Below are 19,106 nucleotides of genomic sequence, written 5' to 3'. Positions count from 1 at the left end.
AAAAAAAACGTGGATTTGGGTTATTACTTAATCCTCATGTCCTTATACATAATAAGAGTAAATAATGATGACAGAACCTACTTGAAGGGGTTGTTATAGGGATTAAATGAGTTAATACATGTAACGGGCTTAGAATAGTGCCTGTCACATGATAAGCCTATTGCGTTGCATATTAATGTAATCACTATAACTTTATTTAACAATTCAAGTAGAATATAACCTTCCTGAGAACAAGGACCATATATTTGAGAGTGTAGCCCCAGGGTCTCCTCTAGTGCCTGACACTTAGTTGCTCGATAAACTTTTGATGAAAAATGAATAAGTGAAAGAATAATTCAAATAAAGAAACAGCCTTCCCCTACCAAAAGCAATTAACATCCCAAGCCACCAACCCCTCTTTCACTTCATATACTCAGACTGTAGCTGGCCCTTTTCTTTTGGCATATGTCATGTCTAATGTGCGGTTTTGGGGGAAAGTGTACAGTCTTGACTCCCTTTTCAAATGCCAGGAGCTTTTGCCTTTACTATCACTTTAAGTCTTGAGAAAATAATAAGGCAGTGATGCCATCCCCTATTCCAAAAGTGAAGTCCTAGCAAATCACAAAAGGAAAAGAAGGTGAAAGGGCTTCTTAATCACAAAGCTGGCTATAAGATGATTTTAAGAATTTGCCAGGGTGGTGCCTGTGGCTCAAGGAGTAGGGCGCTGGTCCCATATGCTGGAGGTGGTGGGTTCAAACCCAGCCCCGGCCAAAAAGAAGAATTTGCCAGATTTCAGGTTAATCAGAAAGCACAGGAACTGGGATGACTGTCAGCACAATAAGAAGAACATCTCTGCTTGACATAAATGGAGACAGGCCGACCTAGCTTTGACGCTATACAGTTATGCAAGAGAAGTCTTCTTGTGGATGCTTTCAGTGAGGGTGGGGAGGAATCATCTGTTTGATTGGCAACCCTTCTATAATTAAGACTTGATCCAAACTCATTGCAAGATAAATTTTAAAGATGCCTTCAAATGTTATAAGCCGTATTATAAATTATTACATTACTCTGTTTCTCTTTGTCATCATTACTACTCTGTGGGACTTGATTTTGGCTCTCTTCAACCAGATTACTACTCAATCTGAGCTCGGTGTTCCAACTTCTCTCACCTTTTGTCTGAAACCTGCAATCAAGGAATCCCCAGATCACTGACTGAAGCAGTGAGACAACAGTTTGAACTCTGATATTCAGATATAATGAGATGGGGGAAAGGGTTGGCCCAGGACTCTGTGATGAAGTGGGAATGTTTATCATTTGATGACCAGTAATTTAGCTGACGCCTCCAAAGGGGCCCCTTTCTAAGGAATAATTTTCTAACTCTGTGAGATTGTCAGGAGGCATTTTTACTTTTATCTGGTCAGTTTTGTTTTTCTTCCTCCTTCAGACTTAATTCTCATCGATATGCTCCAGCTGCAAAACCACCTCTTGTGCTATAGCTAATGATGGCAAAGTACCTGGTTGATTGGTTTGTTCAGTTAATCCACCAATGAGTGGGTTTAATAGGACATGAAAAAAATAGCATAATTCTCTGAAAACAGCTTTGGAGGGGCTGCAGAACTTATAGAGCATGGTGCCTTCCCACCTCACCCCCACACATACACACAAGATAGCATCACTTGCGATGGAAATAGGACAGCTTCATTTCAAAATTGTAAATCTAGGGAAGTATGTCTTCAGGAGATGCAAGAAAATAACTTGGATTTTGGAGTTAGAGACACCCTGGTTTCTACTGTATTTTTGTTACTGTTATTAGTAGCAAAATTAGCATTTAAAGAGTGTTTGCTACGCACCAGTATCTACGTTGAGTACTTTATTTAATTTACGCTGCGTTCTCTAATGACCCAAGAAAAAGGCACTATTATAATTCCCATTTTACAGATAGGGAAACTGAGGCATAGAGAGGTAATCCTAACTGTTCAAAGTCATTCAACTAAGTCAATGGCAGACCCTGAATTCAAACATGGGTAATGTGTGATTCTTAACATTTTTCCTTTTCTGCTTCTCTAACAAACATACGATCTTGGCTAAGTAATTTTATCCTGTGCTTCCCAATCAGTGTGCCAGAGAGAGACGACAGGGATACCCGCACATTGATGTCTTAGCTCTTGGGGTGGCCAGTAAGGTCTATTATGGTCAGTCACTTCGGTCTCCCAGAAACTTTGTCATTTTATTCAAACAAGGAAGTACATTTTATCATTTTCTATGTGTATAACAACATGAAAAAGTTTGTGTTTTAGTGAGGATGAATTGACGTAATGTATGGAAGCCATTGGAGTAGTCAGGGTTTTCCAGATAAATTGAACCAATAGGAGACACATATATATGTGTATGTGCAATAAAGAGAAAGAGAGAAGAAGGGAGAGATTAAAAACTATTTGCTCAGCCAGGTGCAGTGGCTCACGCCCGTAATCCAATCACTCTGAGAAGCCCAGGTGGGTGGATTGCCTGAGCAAGAGTAAGACCCTCATCTCTACTAAAAATAGAAAAACTAGCTGGGTGTAGTGATCCATGCCTGTAGTCTGAGCTACCAGGAAGGCTGAAGCAAGAGGATTGCTCAAGCTGAAGCGTTTGATGTTGGTGTGAACTGTGATGCCATGGCACTCTACCCCAGGTGATAAAGTGAGATTGTGTCTCCAAAAAAAGAGTATCAGTTCATGTCATTATAGATGCTGCTAAGTTTTTTTTTTATTTTTGCAATTTTTGGCCGGGGCTGGGTTTGAACCCACCACCTCCAGCATATGGGGCCTGCGCCCTACTCCTTTGAGCCACAGGCACCGCCCCAGTGCTGATAAGTCTTAAGATCTGCACTCAGCAAGCTAGACACCCAGGAGAACCAATGGTATAAGTTCCAGTCTGAATGCTGGAAGTCTTGAAACACAGGAACAATCAGTGTTTAAGGTGAAGCCCAATGACAGGCAAAAACCAATGTTCCAGATCTAAGGCAGTCAGGCAGGAGGGATTTTTTCTTATTCATCTGTTTTATTCCATTCAGACCCTCAACACCTTGGAGGAGGCCCACTCACATTAGGGAGGGCAATCTGTTTTACAAAGTCTACAGATTCCGATGTTAATATCATTCAGAAACACCTCCACAGACAACCAGAATAATGTTTGCGCAAATATCTGGATACCCCATTGCCCCAACTGACACATAAGATTAACTATCACAGTCAGTTAATGTGATGTCTGTTGTGTGATAATTATGGATTTAAAAGATCCCTACTTTTAGGTCCTTTTCCTTGATGTTTACACAACTCTATACTGTTAGTAGGGCTATTAACAGTTTCTCCATTTTACAGAGAAGAAATTTGGATTAAACGCAGATATTTCAAAACTTCTGTTCTTTTGAATATCTCATATAACTTTTGTGCCACTCTTTGTTGAATGATATGAATTACTGAGGGTCACAGAGCACCAAAAGGGCCAAATATCTCTTTCCTTTGTCTATCTCTACACAATTGAAGCTATCTATCTAGCTGCCATTTCCTTAGCAGCTTTATACTGGATGATGATAGGGTGTTGATGGGTTAGTTAGATAAAGAAATTTGTGCTAATATTATATCACTCCTAGGCATTTCATCCCTCCTCCTAGATTAGAAGACATTCTAAATCAGAAAAACTGCTTAATTTCTGATCATCCTAAAAGGTGACACAAAGTAGGTAAATCTTGGCAAATCCCTTTGGTTAGGAAGTCTTTTGGTTTCTTTCAATCTTAACAAGATTCTGTGAGTGGCACTGATAGGGTGGTGTGTTCTGTTTGTTCCTTCTGTAAGATGAGTCGATCCCAGACATAGTCAGTAAAAACAGTCTTTTTATGCTTTGGCTTTGAAAGCCAGCAGACCTAAAAAGTCAGGATGACCGCGACAAGTTTCTGGGACGAGTTGTATTCAAATTCACCATGCGTGCATAGTAGTAATAGGATATTTCCACAGAGTAAATGTATTGTCTGTCTTCATTTTGTTGTATCAGTTGGACCTACCATTCTAGAATCATGAGACCACCTTGGAGAAAGGTGGTGTGGTTCATGGCACTGGGGTGACATTATAGCGTGCTTCCAGGTCATAGTGTTCAGTGTCCTCTCAAGTTGAACTGCCTGTTGCCTCTGCTTCCCCCACCCAGTGTACAGTCACCAGATAGGGACCAGTGAACACCTGATTCCGAGCCTGTAGGATGTGGGCCTCATCCTCTTTTTACGTGGTTTAATTGCCAAGTGTCTAAAGCTTAATGTGCTGTGCTATGTAAATATTTTATGGATTTAACACTGGTTAACTGTCATATTTTGATGCCAACAAAGTTTTAGGAATAAAATGGTACCTGGCCGATATCAAGTGACTTTATAGCTTCAAGAAATGTGGTGTGTGGGGAAGTTCTGTATGTGAGGAAGAAGAAAGAGAAAATAAAAGTGGATTTGAAAGTGAAAAAAAAAAAGAAAGCCAGCAGACAGGATGGGCATGTTAGCTCAGGCACTCTGGGAGGCCAAGGCAGGTGGATTGCTTGAGCTCTGGAGTTCAAGACCAGCCTGAGCAAGAATGTGACTCTATCTCTACTAAAAATGGAAAAACTAGCCAGGCGTCATAGCAGACACCTGTAGTCCCAGCTACTTGGTAGGCTGAGGCAAGAGGATCCCTTAAGCCTATGGATTTGAGGTTGCTGTGAGCTATGATGCCAGGGTACAGAGTAAGATTCTGTCTAACCCCCAACACACACACATATGCATAACACACACACACACACAAAAGCCAGCAGACACCAGCAAGATGTCCATCTCAGGGTCCCCTTCCCAGCCACCTGATAATATTGGAATCAATATGTAGTTACTGTTTCTACCTTGTTGGAAAAGCTTCTGTGCAGCTTGGTTACAATGACACCATGCAAAGAGCTGTAAAACAGAGTTTTTTGAATCATTCATATTTGTAATCTGGAAAACAGTGTGTAAATATCATGCTAACAGGAAAAGAAATTTTCAAGTGAGTATATGAAAATATAACATCTTAAAGGAAGATTATCAGAATAATGAGTTAGAGTGTTATTGCTAATGTGGACTAAATTATCACTACTGATATTATACATTGCAATAATACAGATTATAGTTTCTGGTATTAAACATTTCCAATATCATAAATTTTATTATTAATAAGAGTCATGAGGGGCGGCGCCTGTGGCTCAGTCGGTAAGGCGCTGGCCCCATATACCGAGGGTGGCGGGTTCAAACCCAGCCCCGGCCAAACTGCAACAAAAAAATAGCCGGGCGTTGTGGCGGGCACCTGTAGTCCCAGCTACTCGGGAGGCTGAGGAAGAGAATCGCTGAAGCCCAGGAGTTGGAGGTTGCTGTGAGCTGCGTGAGGCCACGGCCCTCTACCGAGGGCCATAAAGTGAGACTCTGTCACTACAAAAAAAAAAAAAAAAAGAATAAAAAATGTTTAAAAAAAAAATAAGAGTCATGATTGCTAAAGTTGTACATCAAATTGTATTTGCTATTCTGTTAACAATAACTAATACATGAGTGCTTAGTAGATGTTAGGTATTATTTGTTCTAAGTGCCCGGTACGTATTCATCACCAAATACTCACACTGACCCTATGAATTATGCACAATTATACCTTGCTTTGGTGACATGGAAGCTGAAACACAGAGACATTAGGGTGACTTCCCCAAGAAAACATAGCTAAGACATTTCAGGAGTGATAACTGGACCTGGTTTCAAGGCCTAAGACCTTAATGCTATACTGCCTGTCTAGAAATTTCTTTTGTGGACTTGTCTAGTTTCTCATTCTATTGGATAATCTATAGAATTCTCAAAGAATAGTGTAAAGGGTGAGAGAAAACCTGGACTTCATGAGGGTTTGGATGAAACCCTTCCTTCCTTTCTTTCTTTCTTTTTTTTTGAGACAGAGTCTCACTATGTCGCCCTGGGTAGAGTGCCATGGCGTCACAGCTCACAGCAACCTCAAACTCTTGGGCTCAAGTAATTCTCTTGCCTCAGCCTCCCAAGTAGTTGGGAATACAGGCACCCGCCACAACACCCAGCTATTTTTTTGTTGCAAGTTGTCATTGTTGTTTAGCTGGCCTGGGTCAGGTTCAAACCTGCCACCCTCAGTGTATGTGGCTGATGCCTTAACCACTGTGCTATGGGTGCCAGGCCTAAACCCTGCTTCTTTAATTTGTGTTTTTTTTGTTTTTTTTTTTTGAGACAGAGTTTCACTATGTCACCCTGGTTAAAGTGCTGTGGCATCATAGCTCATAGCAACCTCACACTCTTAGGCTTAAGTGATTCTCTTGCCTCAGCCTCCCAAGTAGCTGGGACTACAGGCGCCCACCACAACACTGGGCTATTTTTTGTTTGTAATTGTCATTGTTGTTTAGCAGGCCCGGGCTGTGTTCAAACCTGCCAGCTGCTGTGTATATGGCTGGCACCCTAGCTGCTGAGCTACAGGTGCTGAGCCTCTTTAATTTTTTTTTTAAGTGGGATTCAGACAGGTTTAGACAATGGCCAGAAGTCACACAGCATTAGCAAGGCACAGCCAGAGATTGGAGCCTGGTCCTGGAGTCCCCCATGTAGGAGGGTGACAGGCAATGGGAGAAAATTATAGAATTCCACTGGAGATATTAATTTTTATTTCAGGAAGTTGCTTAGCCATGCAGGAGGATTTAATAAAGAATGTTTAGGTACAGGAGGGGTCTAAAACTCTTCTCAGACTCTACAGACTCTGCTAAAATAAAAGGATGTCCATTTTACTCTTTTGGTCTCAGCATTGCATCAAAATGTCCCCATTTGACCATTGGAGTCGTGGCACCTCTGGGGGCAGAATGAACTTGAAGCAGTTATCTCCTCAGTGTCCCTAGAGAGCCTGTGATGGAGGCCTGTGGTTGGATGAGGTTCCTGGGAGCAAACTGCGAAATCACCCTCAACTGACTTTCAGTTTGAGGTCTGTGCATGTGAATTCGGAAGAGTCGTGTGTCACTAAAGGTAGTCATGAATATCGACAGAGGGAACAGAATTATGGAAGTGAGGAAGAAGGTAGACTTCATGGTAGGTCTCAGGGACAACAAGTTTCCCCCTAGCTCCCCTGGGATAGCTTGCTCTACATACTCCCTTTGTCCCCCTGAAGCATAGAAGGGAAGACTAGATTTAAATTTTGGAGGGCAGTCTTTTCCAGTTTGCCCTGTTTATTGGGGGTCTCTGGAGGAAGACGATTCTACACTTCATCATATAGTAGGGGACAACATATCTGGGGACATTGATCCTGATATCACCATTGGTTCCTGTTCTGGCTATAAGCCTGTTAAACTCAATAGTAAATAAAATAGTCAAAAATTTGGTATGGGGTGTATATGGTCTGGGCTGACCTGATTAAGCACAGTCCTTCTGATCTCTACCCCAATTCACCTGTCCTGCTTATCTGCTTTTGTCTCCTTGGAACATACTGACCAAGAAGGGTGGAGACTAGTGGTGGGAACCATGAAATACCCCTTCCTGGCCACCTCCACCATTGTTAATTTAGGCAATCTTTCTAGAAGATTCACAATGTGATAGAATCTTAGATCTTCTAATTCTATCCTCTTCTGTGGGTTTTTGCTCTGGATGGGGTGAGAGAGAATTAGCTATGTGTGGCCAGTCTTGGCAGGGGATTGTTGGGGCAAAATATCCTGTGGAATGTGTGAAAGGCCTGAGGGCGATGGGTTTGACCAGAGCAAAGGCAGCAAGGGCAAGAGGCTGGGGACAGTACTTTATAGAAAAAATCAGTCCTCCTCCTGGATGGATGAAGAATGGTCCTGATGTGATGGTACCTTTCAGAACGCTGACAACTTGTGAAGGGAAAAGGGTAGGAGGCAGGGGGTTAAAAAGTTATAATATTTTTTTCTTGCTGCATAACAAATTTCCATAAATTTAGTACTTTAGTACTTTAAAACATGTCCATTTATGAGCTCACAATTTTGTATGCCAGTAATGGGTGGGCTCACTTGAGTTTTTTGCTTAGGATCTCACAAAGCCAAAGTCAAGTTTTGGCCCTGTTGAGCTCTTTCTTCCATGGAGGCTGTGGGGAAGGATTCCCCTTATGTTGGTAGAATCCCTGAGGTTCCTGTCTCCTTCCTGGCACTTAGCCAGGAGCCACTCTCTGTTCCTACTGGAGGTTGCTGGCATTCCTCCTCAAGTGTCGCTTTCTATCTTTAAAGCAAACAATTGTGCATGGAGTTCTTTTCATACTTCAAGTTTCTCTGACTTCCCTTTCCTCTGCAACTGGAGAAAGTTTTCAGCTTTACAGCAAGGCCCGTGTGATTAGGTCAGGCTTACCTGCATCATCTCCTTGTTTTACAGTCAACTGAGCCATATAACACAACTTTATCACAGAAATGACACATTATTCACAGGTTTGAAGTTAAGGATGGGTATTTGGGTTATCGTTTTAGGTTATTTCCCTATTGTAAGAGTGCTTATGGAGTTGGGGGGCAGGGACTTAGTGTTCCTATGGAGCACCAAGCTCTTAGGACCCAACTCATACTGTCAGCCAAAGCGGGATCCAGGAGCTTGTGTTTGGAGAAGATAATCTCTTAATAATTTGTGGTCTAGTTGATGTTGATGGGCCCTAGAAACTGAACTATAATCACTCAGCAGGAGGCCCTTAAGGTTTTGGGGCTTAATATTCCCAAACCCCAAGTCTCCTAAAAACAAAGTATGCGGAGCTGTCCTCTCCATCTGGGCACCTAAATGAATATGTAAGTCACTACTCTAGAATTTCTTTTCTTCTTCTTCTTTTTTTTTTTTTAGAGACAGAGTCTCACTTTATTGCCCTCAGTAGAGTGCCGTAGTGTCACAGCTCATAGCAACCTCCAGCTCTTGGGCTTAGGCAATTCTCTTGCCTCAGCCTCCTGAGTAGCTGGGACTATAGGCACCCCCCACATTGCCTGGCTATTTTTTGTTGCAGTTTGGCTGTAGCCACGTTCCAACCTGCCACCCTCGGTATATGGGGCCGGCCTCCTACTCACTGAGCCACAGGTGCCACCTTTTATTTTTATTTTTATTTATTTTTGAGACAGTGTCACTGTGTCTCCATGGGTAGAGTGCAGTGGCGTCATCATAGCTCACAGCAACCTCAAACTCTTGTGCTTAAGCAATCGTCTTTTTTCAGCCTCCTGAGTTGCTGCAACTACAGATGTGTGGCACTATGCCTAGCTAGTTTTGGCTAGTTTATCTATTTTTTTTGTGCTGCTATTACTCAGGCTGGTCTTGAACTCCTGAACTCATGAATCTTCCTTCCTCAGCCTCCAAGAGTGCTAGGACTACAGGCATGAACCACTGCAGCTGGCCCACCAGTCTGGAATTTCATGGTTAGACATACCTGGTAGGGACATCTCTGGTGTCTCTCCAGGCATGCTGATGTCTAAGTCACATTATATGACCCAGAGATATGGCGAATGATACCTTCAAATTTGTTCTGGGATGATTAGAGACAGCCAGAAGCAAAACAGAGGCCAGCAGGAAAATGGAGTCTCTGATATCTAACTCTATTTTTTCCAGAGGAAAGAGGTTTTTCTTGTACAAAGGGAAAAAAGTCAGGCCTCTGTGGTCTGGTGGTGAGAGGGGCATTGAGTCTGGGACTCCACTCTGAGTTATCTTACTCAAAGTTTCTGCAGGATGACCAGGCTCAATGTTAGATAAATAATCGGGAGCAGGAAGTTTTGGTTTGGTCTGGTCTGGGTAGTCATGTGCAGGTAAATCATAACATCTCTGTTTTACCATCCCAGCGATGTCCAACCTGGGGCCCATGGACTACATGCAGATTATTTGATGACTGTTTTGCTTATCTGTTATGTGGGATATAACCAAAAGTATGCATGGACCTTTTTTGTTTTTTGCTCTTCACATGTCAAAAGGGTTTGTGTATTTATTGTGTGGCCTAAGACAACTCTTCTTCCAGTGTGTAGCAGAAATGAAAAAAGGTTGGATGTCCTTGTGTCTCATCCAGCCTTCTACTAGCATGTGGCACTAATGTTGGGGTATTATACCTGGGGTTCTAACTGCTACTTAACAAACTGACTGTCACAGTAGAAAAAAATTTTCCTCAGCACCAAAGCGTTTTATTATCAAAATAGAATAAAAACTTTAAAAACTAACAATCCTTTCTAATTTAGTGAAAAATTTGTTATTTTTTTATTTTCTTGCGTGAGTTATATGCAACTTACATGGTGTTCGAATCCATTTTACTGCACACCATGTGTGTTGTCTGTAACTCATGACATACTTACTGTATTTGTTTCTGAGAATTGAGTCTTTTCTCATTCCACAAGTATTTAGTTGTATTTGGAGTGTTCCTTGGGTGGTCCTGGATGACGACCTCTGTATCATACTCCCTGATGCAACATCACCTTGCCTCATGCTATCATATTGATTTCTTTCAAAGAGCCTCCTGGCAAACATTCAAGGAGAAATATACAATCAAAAGTTGTGATCCTCACACTCTGGGAGGCCAGGGCAGGTGGATTGCCTGAGCTCACAGGTTCCAGACCAGCCTGAGCCAGAGCAAGGCCCCTATCTTTAAAAATAGCTGAACGTTGGTGTGGGCACCTGTAGTCCCAGCTACTTGGGAGGCTGAGGCAAGAGAATCAGTTGAACCCAAGAGTTTGAGGTTGCTGTGAGCAATGCCAGGGCACTCTACGGAGGGCAACAAAGTGAGACTCTGTCTCAAAAAAGAAAAAAAGTTGTGGTATTTGGAGAACACAGCCCAGCAGGAGTAGCACATTTTGACAGGCCTGGTGGAGCAGGGAACCAAGAGGTGGAGGAGATGTATTGATTGATAGAGAAAACAATGTTTAGAGGTTTCACAGCTTCACATGGCTCCAAGCTCAAAACTAAAGTGAGTTAAATACAAGTTACATGGCAGTTAATGTGTTAAAGAGACTTACAACCAATCGTGTTTTGAAAATCTCACCTTCTTTCTTCACCACTTGTAGAGAGAACTTCTGCCTCTAGTTTCTTCCTACAAGGGAATGACAAACCTTCAAAAGTCCACCCCATTCCCAAATCTCCCTTGGTCTTTCTCTTAATTCCTCATTCACCCAGGCATCCTCATCATCCATCCTTTTATTCCCTTTCCCTCCCCAGGGATGAAGACTCACTCCATTCCCATGGCAGTCTTCCAGGCCATATCTATTGAGCTGCACAGTATTCAAGTATTAGTAATAATTTACTATTAAATATAATTAATAATAAAATCGTTATGTGCTGCTAAGAACTCTGGTGTTCCCTTTTCATCTTGTCAGAATCACCATAAGTGTGTTACCATGTTAATACAGTTAGTTACTTGCATTATTCTAAAACTTCATTAAAAACAAAAAAAAAACCTGTAGCAACCAAGACCCCTACTATTGCTGGTGTGGTCTTTTGCCCTCTGGGAAATGGTGTTAATTATAACACATGGTTAATGTTATCATTACTATTACTATTGCTAATCTTACTTTAGGATCTGTCCCAATAATGGCTACCAGTATAAGAATAATGGTGTATCTGTTTCTGTGAAAGTAAGATTATTATGGCATAACAGTAATTTTCATTACACTGCAATTATAATCATAGTTCCAATCTTGAGAAACTCGGAACACATCTGTAAAATGGACATAATTATGAAGCATCATTGATATTGCTGTTATTATTCATTTATGTTAATACTGTAATTGAAATTAATGCTGCTATAAAGAATGAGGATTTAATGTGAATTAGGGAGAAATTCATATCTTATAAGGTTTTGATCAAGTTTAAGACACTTAAAATCTGGTACACAGTAGTAATAATGATAGTAATGAAGATACTAATAGAAGAGTTTTAGCTCCTTGCTGTGTATCAGGCATTGCTGTAATTGTTTTACATGCATTGACTCATTTGATCTTCACAACCACTTAATAAGACAGGTATTACAGACACTCCCCAGTTTACATTTAAGCAACCTAAGACACAAGTAGGTTAAGTGTCTTGCCTGAACTCCCACAACCAGTTGAAGTCTAGGTTCCATTCTCATAATCACTACTTTTATGGGTATTGAAAGGAAATTTATCACCTGTAACTGCTATATTTTCAGATTTATAATCTTATTATTGTATCAATAAAAAAAAGAGAGTTTCCAATTTTCTAATTTATAAAACAGCCATAGGCACTAGCAGTGGATGATGTTAGGGATCCAGCCAGGGTTGGAGTGATGAGTGTGTGTGGGGAGGATTCAATTCTTCCTCCTGAAGTTATCGGTAGACTCAGATGAAGTAGCTCAGGCCTAAAGCACCAGGTCTAGTATTGGTGTGTAGTAAATGCTTCTCAAAGACTTATTAATCATTCAATATGGCTCTTAGCTTCCTAGTAGCTCAGTTAAAAAGAATAAGTACAATTGTTAAAAAAGCAGAAACAAAGAAAGATATTGTTTCTCGTAATCAGTAAATGAATGAGAACAGCTCATGTCTCTCCAGCTGGTGCACCTCCCTCTTAATCTTTATCCACCTGCCCTGCTATCCCTGCGCAAAGGAAGACACATCATGTTTATGGCTGTTTATGTAGCCAGTACTGAACATCTCACAGTGGTGCAAGGTTTCCAGCCTATATGTGTCCAGTATATATTAATACTTAAATAAGGTCCGGCTCAATAGAAATGGCCCAGAAGACTGCTGTGGGAAAGGAGTGAGTCTCTATCCCTGCAGGGTAAAGGGAGAAGGAAAAGATGGATCCAAAAGATGGGTGATGATGATACCTGTGTGAATGAGGAACTGAGAGAAAGACCAAGGGAAATTTGTGAATAGGGTGGAGGTTTGAAGGTTCGTCATCCCCTAGTAGGAAGCAACTGGAGGCAGGAGTTCTCTCTACAAGTAGTAGGAGGATGAAGGTGAGTTTTTTTAAAGTTGATTTGCATTTACTGTGATACTTGTAGTTAATAATGATTGTGGTATACAGAATAATTAACACAATGATGGTATTGATTATAATAATGATTAATGCTATGATCATTTAATTATGACCTTAATTATAGTAATTGATGCTCTAAAGTGAAATAATCAAATTATATGAATAATTAATAGTGTAAACACAAATAATGGCATGCAGTTATCCCTGATTAACAGGTATTGCTTCCTGATTAACAGAGAACATTATGATGTGGGCAGCACCTGTAGCAGTGGGTAGAGCGCTGGCCACATACACTGAGGCTGGTGGGTTCAAACCTGGTCTGGGCCAGCTAAACAACAATGACAACTGTAACAACAACAACTAAAAAATAGCTGGGCCTTGTGGCAGGCACCTGTATTCCCAGCTACTTGGGAGGCTGAGGCAAGAGAATTGCTTGATCCCATGATTTTGTGGTTGCTGTGAGCTGTGATGCCACAGCACTCTACCCAGGGCAAAAGCTTGAGGCTCTGTCTCAAGTTTTACAAAAATAACATTATAATATTAATATAACTACAAATAATAGTATTTTGGATATACTAGAATTATGCCCTTCAACTGTACAGATGATCAGTGAGAATAGGCAACATTACGTAGAACATATTAACATAAATGAACATAGTAACATGTAATATCCTATAATCATACCCATTTCCCAGAGGGTAAAAGAAGAAGCCAGCATAGTGAGTAGTGAAATGTTTTATGATTAAGGCAATAACACTAAGCAGACATAAGCTGTACTCAGGAAGTGCTCTGAAGATGGCCATCTCCCTGGTGGGTAAGACTGGATAGCTTGGGCGGATGAGCCCTTTTAAGTACCTTCAGGGAGCTGTACTTGCCCATCCCCCAGTCCTAGTCCCCCCCCCCCCCAAGGTACTTTCTGGTTCACCAGTGTCTTGAGAGCTCTAGCCCTTCCTCTCGCCACAGAGTCCCCAGATGGCACTACCTTCTAAAGGTCATTGACAACTGGTACTCCATTGTGCCAGTGGCATGAGCATTTCTTTCTTAGGAGTGTATGGCTGGGCACAGTGGCTCATATCTTTAATCCTAGCATTCTGGGATGCTGAGGCGGGTGGATTACTTGAGCTCAGGAGTTTGATACCAGCCTGAGCAAGAGTGAGAACCCATCTCTATTAAAAATAGAAATACTAGCTGGGGGGTTGTGGTAGGCACCTGTAGTTCCAGCTACGGGGGAGTCTGAGGCAAGAGTATAGCTTTAGCCCAAGAGTTTGTGATTGCTGTGAGCTTGTTGCCATGGACATCTACTGAGGGCGACAGATGCTATCTTCAAAAAAAAAAAGAAAGAAAAATAAGAGTGTGTGAACTGAACTGCACTCTCAGGTACCCTACAGCCAAACCATCCAGGCCACAAAGGTCATAGGGAATGCATATGGGGAAGAGAAGGTGGCAGGATCACCACTAGGGGCAAGCAGGGGAAGAGCCCCCCTTTCCTCCTTGACATGAACCCGGATGAGGCTGGAGTGCACCAGGTGGATTATGGGAATGAGTTTGGGGTTTGGGGGAAGGAAGGGAAGTGCTGAGGATCTGGAAACTACGACTTCTGGAGATGGCTGATCAGTCCTGGAATTAATCTAAGAACTATTAAATTCCCTCACTCCCAACCTGTTTTAACAGACACATGAAGAAGGTGGGTTGCCAGTGCGCCATGTGGATACTGAAGGAACAGTGTACAGTACTGGGCATGGGGTACAGCCATTGAAAAGGGCTGGAAAGTAGAAGCTGCTTTGTTGGCTTTATGATCTATTTCTAAGAGCAAGTTTTGTCGATAAATAACAAAAATAGGTATCAACTGATAAAGCTGTACTCAATCAACCCTATCTCTCTATACTCCCCGTTTTAAGGAGAGTTACAACTACATATAATGAATGTTTATGATATTTTATACAAGGTACAGGATAAGATGAATAATGTACAATTATCAGTATTTGACCTCTTCATAGATTTACCTTTTTCTTTTTTTTTTTTTTTTTTTGTGGAAACAAGTCTCACCTTGTTGCCCTCAGTAGAGTGCCTTGGCATCACAGGTCACAGCAACCTCAAACTCTTGGGCTTAAGTGGTTCTCTTGCCTCAGCCTCCCAAGTAGCTGGGAATACAGGAGCCCACCACAATGCCCAGCTATTTTTTTTGTTGTAGCTGTCATTGTTGTTTAACTGGTCTGGGCTGGGCTCGAACCTGCCAGCCTGGGTGTATTTGTCTGGTGCCCTACCCACTGAGCTACAAGTGTCGCCCAGATTTACCTTTTTCAATAAGTACATTGTATTTGTTTATATATATGGGCTACATGTAATATTATCTTACATGCATGCATATATAATGATCAAATCAGAGATTTAGGATATCCATCACCTCAGGTATTTATCATATTACATGTTGAGAACATTTTAAGTCCTCTCTTCTAATTATTTTGAAATATGGAATGTATTGCTGCGAACTATATTCACCCTACTCTGCTATTAAATATTAGGTCTTATTCCTTTTATTTAAGTATGTACTCATACCCATTAACCAACTTCTTTATTTACCCACCCCACCCATACACATACCCTTTTCCCCCTCTGGTTTAGCCATCATTCTACTCTCTATCTCCATGGAGATCAGTTCTTTTAGCTCATACATGTGAGTAAAAACATGCACATTTCACCTTTTGTGCCTCGCTTATTTCACTTAACCTAACGGCCTCCAAATCCATTGATATTACTACAAATTACAGGATTTTATTCTTTTTTATGGGCAAATAGTATTCCATTGTATATATGTACATTTCTTTATCATTTTATCCATTAATCAATAGTTAGGTTGATTTCATATCTTTGGTATTGTGAATAGTGCTGTAATAAACTTGGGGGTACAGGTATTGCTTTGATATATCAATGTCCTTTCCCTTGGATAAATACCCAGTAGTGGGATTGCTCAATCATATAGCAGTTAAAATATAATAGATTTTTGAGGAATCTCCATGTTTTCCATCGTACTAATTTACATTTCCACCAGCAGTGTATAAGAGTTCTTCTTTCCTGTCTTTCATTCTTTCTTCTTCCCTTCCGTTCCGTTCCCTTCCCTCCCCTCCCCTCCCTTCCCCTTCTCTCCCCCTCCCCCACCTTCCTTTCCCTTCCCTTCCCTCATAACTGTGTACATTGATGCATTTATGGGGTTCAGTGTACTGATTTGATATACAATGTGAAATGCTTACATCAAACTGATTAACACATCCATTACCTCTCTTACTTATTGGTTGTAGTAAGACAAATTATACTCTTTTCTTAATAGTTTTGAAATGTACCATTGCATTATGCACATTAGGTGAGGTTCCCCCCAAATACCTTCCCTCCTCCCTGCTTCCCCCCTCCACTCCCCTCTTTCTCCTCTTCCCTTCTGTAGTTATGTTTTACCATTCATATGAATGTGTAGGTGATTATATATTGATTTCATAGTAGTATTGAGTACATTGGTTACTTTTTCTTCCATTCTTGAGATACTTCACTAAGAAGAATATGTTCCAGCTCCATCCAGGTAAACATGAAAGATGTGAAATCTCCATCTTTTTATGGCTGCATAGTATTCCATGATGTACATTTACCACAATTTGTTAATCCATTCATGGGTCGATGGGCACTTGGGCTGCTTCTAGGACTTGGCAATTATGAATTGAGCTGCAATAAATATTCTGGTGTGAATGTCTTTGTGGTAAAATGATTTTTGATCATTTGGGTATATACCTAGTAGAGGAATTGCAGGATCGAAAGGGTAGTTCTAGTTCCTTGAATTTTTTAGTACCTCGATTTTTCTCCATACTTCTTTTCAAAAAGGCCATATTAGCTTGCATTCCCACCAGCAGTGTAGAAGTGTTCCCTTCTCTCCGCAAGAGTTCACTTTTCTCTGTATCATCATATTAGCATCTGTTAATTTTTATATTTTAATGATAGCCATTGTAACTGGGGTAAGATGATATCACATTGTGGTTTTAATTCGCATTTCCCTGATGATTAATGGTAGTTTTGAACATGTTTTCATGGACCTATTGGCATATATAGATATTCTTTTTTCGGAAGGGGGGACAGGGTCTTACTCTGTTGTCTTAGGAGGAGGTAGCATGGGTATAGTTCACTACTACGTCAAACTCCTAGGCTCAATTGATCCTCCTGGCTCAGCCTACCACTTAGCTGAGACTGTAGAATGATGATTTTTAAATGTTTGGTAGGGACAGGGTCTTGCTATGTTACCTTACTTTGTCCCAAACTTCAGGGCTCACATGACCCTCTCAGGGTCAAAAAGTGCTAGGACTATAGGTGTGCACCACCCTTCTAGGCTTGTATGTTTTCTTTTGAGATATATCTATTTGGGTCCTTTGCCCACTTCTTAATGGTATGTATGTATGTTTGAGTATATCTATATATATATTTATTTATTTTTTTGCTGTGGAGTTGTTTGAATTCTTTGTATATTTTGGGTATTAGTCTCTTATACAATGTATAGATTGTAGATATTTTCACTCATTCGACAGGTTGCCTCTCCAGTTGGTTAATTGTTTCTTTACTGTGCAGCAGGAGCTTTTTTGTTTAATATAGTCCCATGCATCTATTTTTGTTTTTGTTGCCTATGCTTCTGAGGTCTTAGCTGTCAGGGTCCTGCTCTGAGAGCAGCATCCACTAAGACCTGTGTTAACTGACAGTGATCCACTGAAGAAATATAAAGTTAGGAATGATGGTAAAGAAAGACAAAAGACATAGAGTAGAATTAAAAGTGGGAGCTCAGGGGTCCATTGCCAGTTGTGGGATTCCGGCAATGCCCCAGAGTCATTGCTTTACTCTGATTTTATTGAAGTCTATTTGCCCAGAGGGTAAGATGAGGGATGGAACAAAGATGTCAGCAGTTTCTCGGATTACTCATATCAGCTCCTATTTTTATTATTAACCTTAAGGGTAGACCTCAATAATCTGAAATCTGAGCCTTGTATAGGAGAGCCTCCTGCTTGACGTCACACACAGATTTCTAGGGAGGTGTTAAGCTCCACTATTTCTCTATGGTGTAAAATGCCACTGGTGTTAATCTCCTCTGAGGGATCTGAGGGAGGGAGGCATTTTCCTCCCATCACCACCACAGAGGACTTTCCTCTGTGATAAGGGATATAAGCTCTTCTGCCCATATCTCAGAGCTTGAGCTACTCCCTTGGTCTCTGCCTCAGGCAAAGGCAAATCTCCACAATGGGTATCTGTTTTGCCTGTTTAATGGGCAGGAAATACCCTAGAAGATGTATCTTTTCTAAGACTTGCCATAATCTCTTCTATGGCCATTTATCTTCTCAGAGTGCTCACAGACCCAGCAGGGGGATTGTAAGGTGTATCCCCAATAGGCTAGAATTTCAGAAAAGGCAAGAAGCTCGGTAGCAATGGCTAGCTTAGATGTAAACTAGCTGACTTTTCTTTGTTCCAACACACTCAGCTTACTTTTTAGTTTTCCTCTTTTTCTGGGGGTGCTTTCCTTTGTCAAGAATAGGATCTTTGGTCCCCATTCTTCCAGCATTAGCCATAAAATCATGCTGAGACAAATGTGTTAGAGTCTTTCTTCTATGTTTTCTTTTTTTTTTTTTGAGATAAATATAATTTATATTATATTTTTATTTATTTAATATTTTTATTATTATTTTGGAACCCGACAGTATTAAGACTACAAATCACACTAGCCTACATATATCACCAATGACTCATACTGTTTCTTTCTAATGAATTGACCATCACATTTCCAAAGTTCTGAAATGGCCAACAGACCATTGAAAGATAATTCTTTAGGCTCCTGCTTGAAACCAACAGCTTCAGCAAACTGCTGGCCTTGATTCAGGGCCAATCTTCTATGTTTTCTTTTAGAAGTTTTATAGTTTTCAGGTCTTACATTTAAATCTTTAATCTGTTTTGAGTTGATTTTTGTGTATAGTGAAAGATGAGGGTCTAATTTCACTCTTCTGCATGTGGATATCTAGTTTTTCCACCACTATTTACTGAAGAGGGTTCTCTTTCTCCATTGTGTATTCTTGGTATCTTTGTCAATGATAATTGCCTGTAAATGTTTAGATTTATTTCAGGGTTCTCTAATCTGTTCCATTGGTCAAGATGCCAATACTATGCTATTTTGGTT

General features: G+C 40.8%; 1 non-coding gene across 1 annotated transcript; it reads right to left on the bottom strand.

The window, feature by feature from the left end:
* Nucleotides 1-18,681: 18,681 nt before the first annotated feature.
* On the bottom strand, nucleotides 18,682-18,818 carry LOC128578833 (small nucleolar RNA SNORA2/SNORA34 family). The gene has a single exon (XR_008377937.1). It is a non-coding gene; the product is annotated as a small nucleolar RNA SNORA2/SNORA34 family (small nucleolar RNA).
* Between the last annotated feature and the right edge of the window lie 288 nt (nucleotides 18,819-19,106).

The sequence above is a fragment of the Nycticebus coucang genome, chromosome X (assembly GCF_027406575.1).
Source record: "Nycticebus coucang isolate mNycCou1 chromosome X, mNycCou1.pri, whole genome shotgun sequence".
In the NCBI taxonomy this organism is placed as follows: domain Eukaryota; kingdom Metazoa; phylum Chordata; class Mammalia; order Primates; family Lorisidae; genus Nycticebus; species Nycticebus coucang.
Note: the sequence above shows the minus strand (reverse complement) of the source record. Positions and strands in the feature narration are given on the sequence as shown.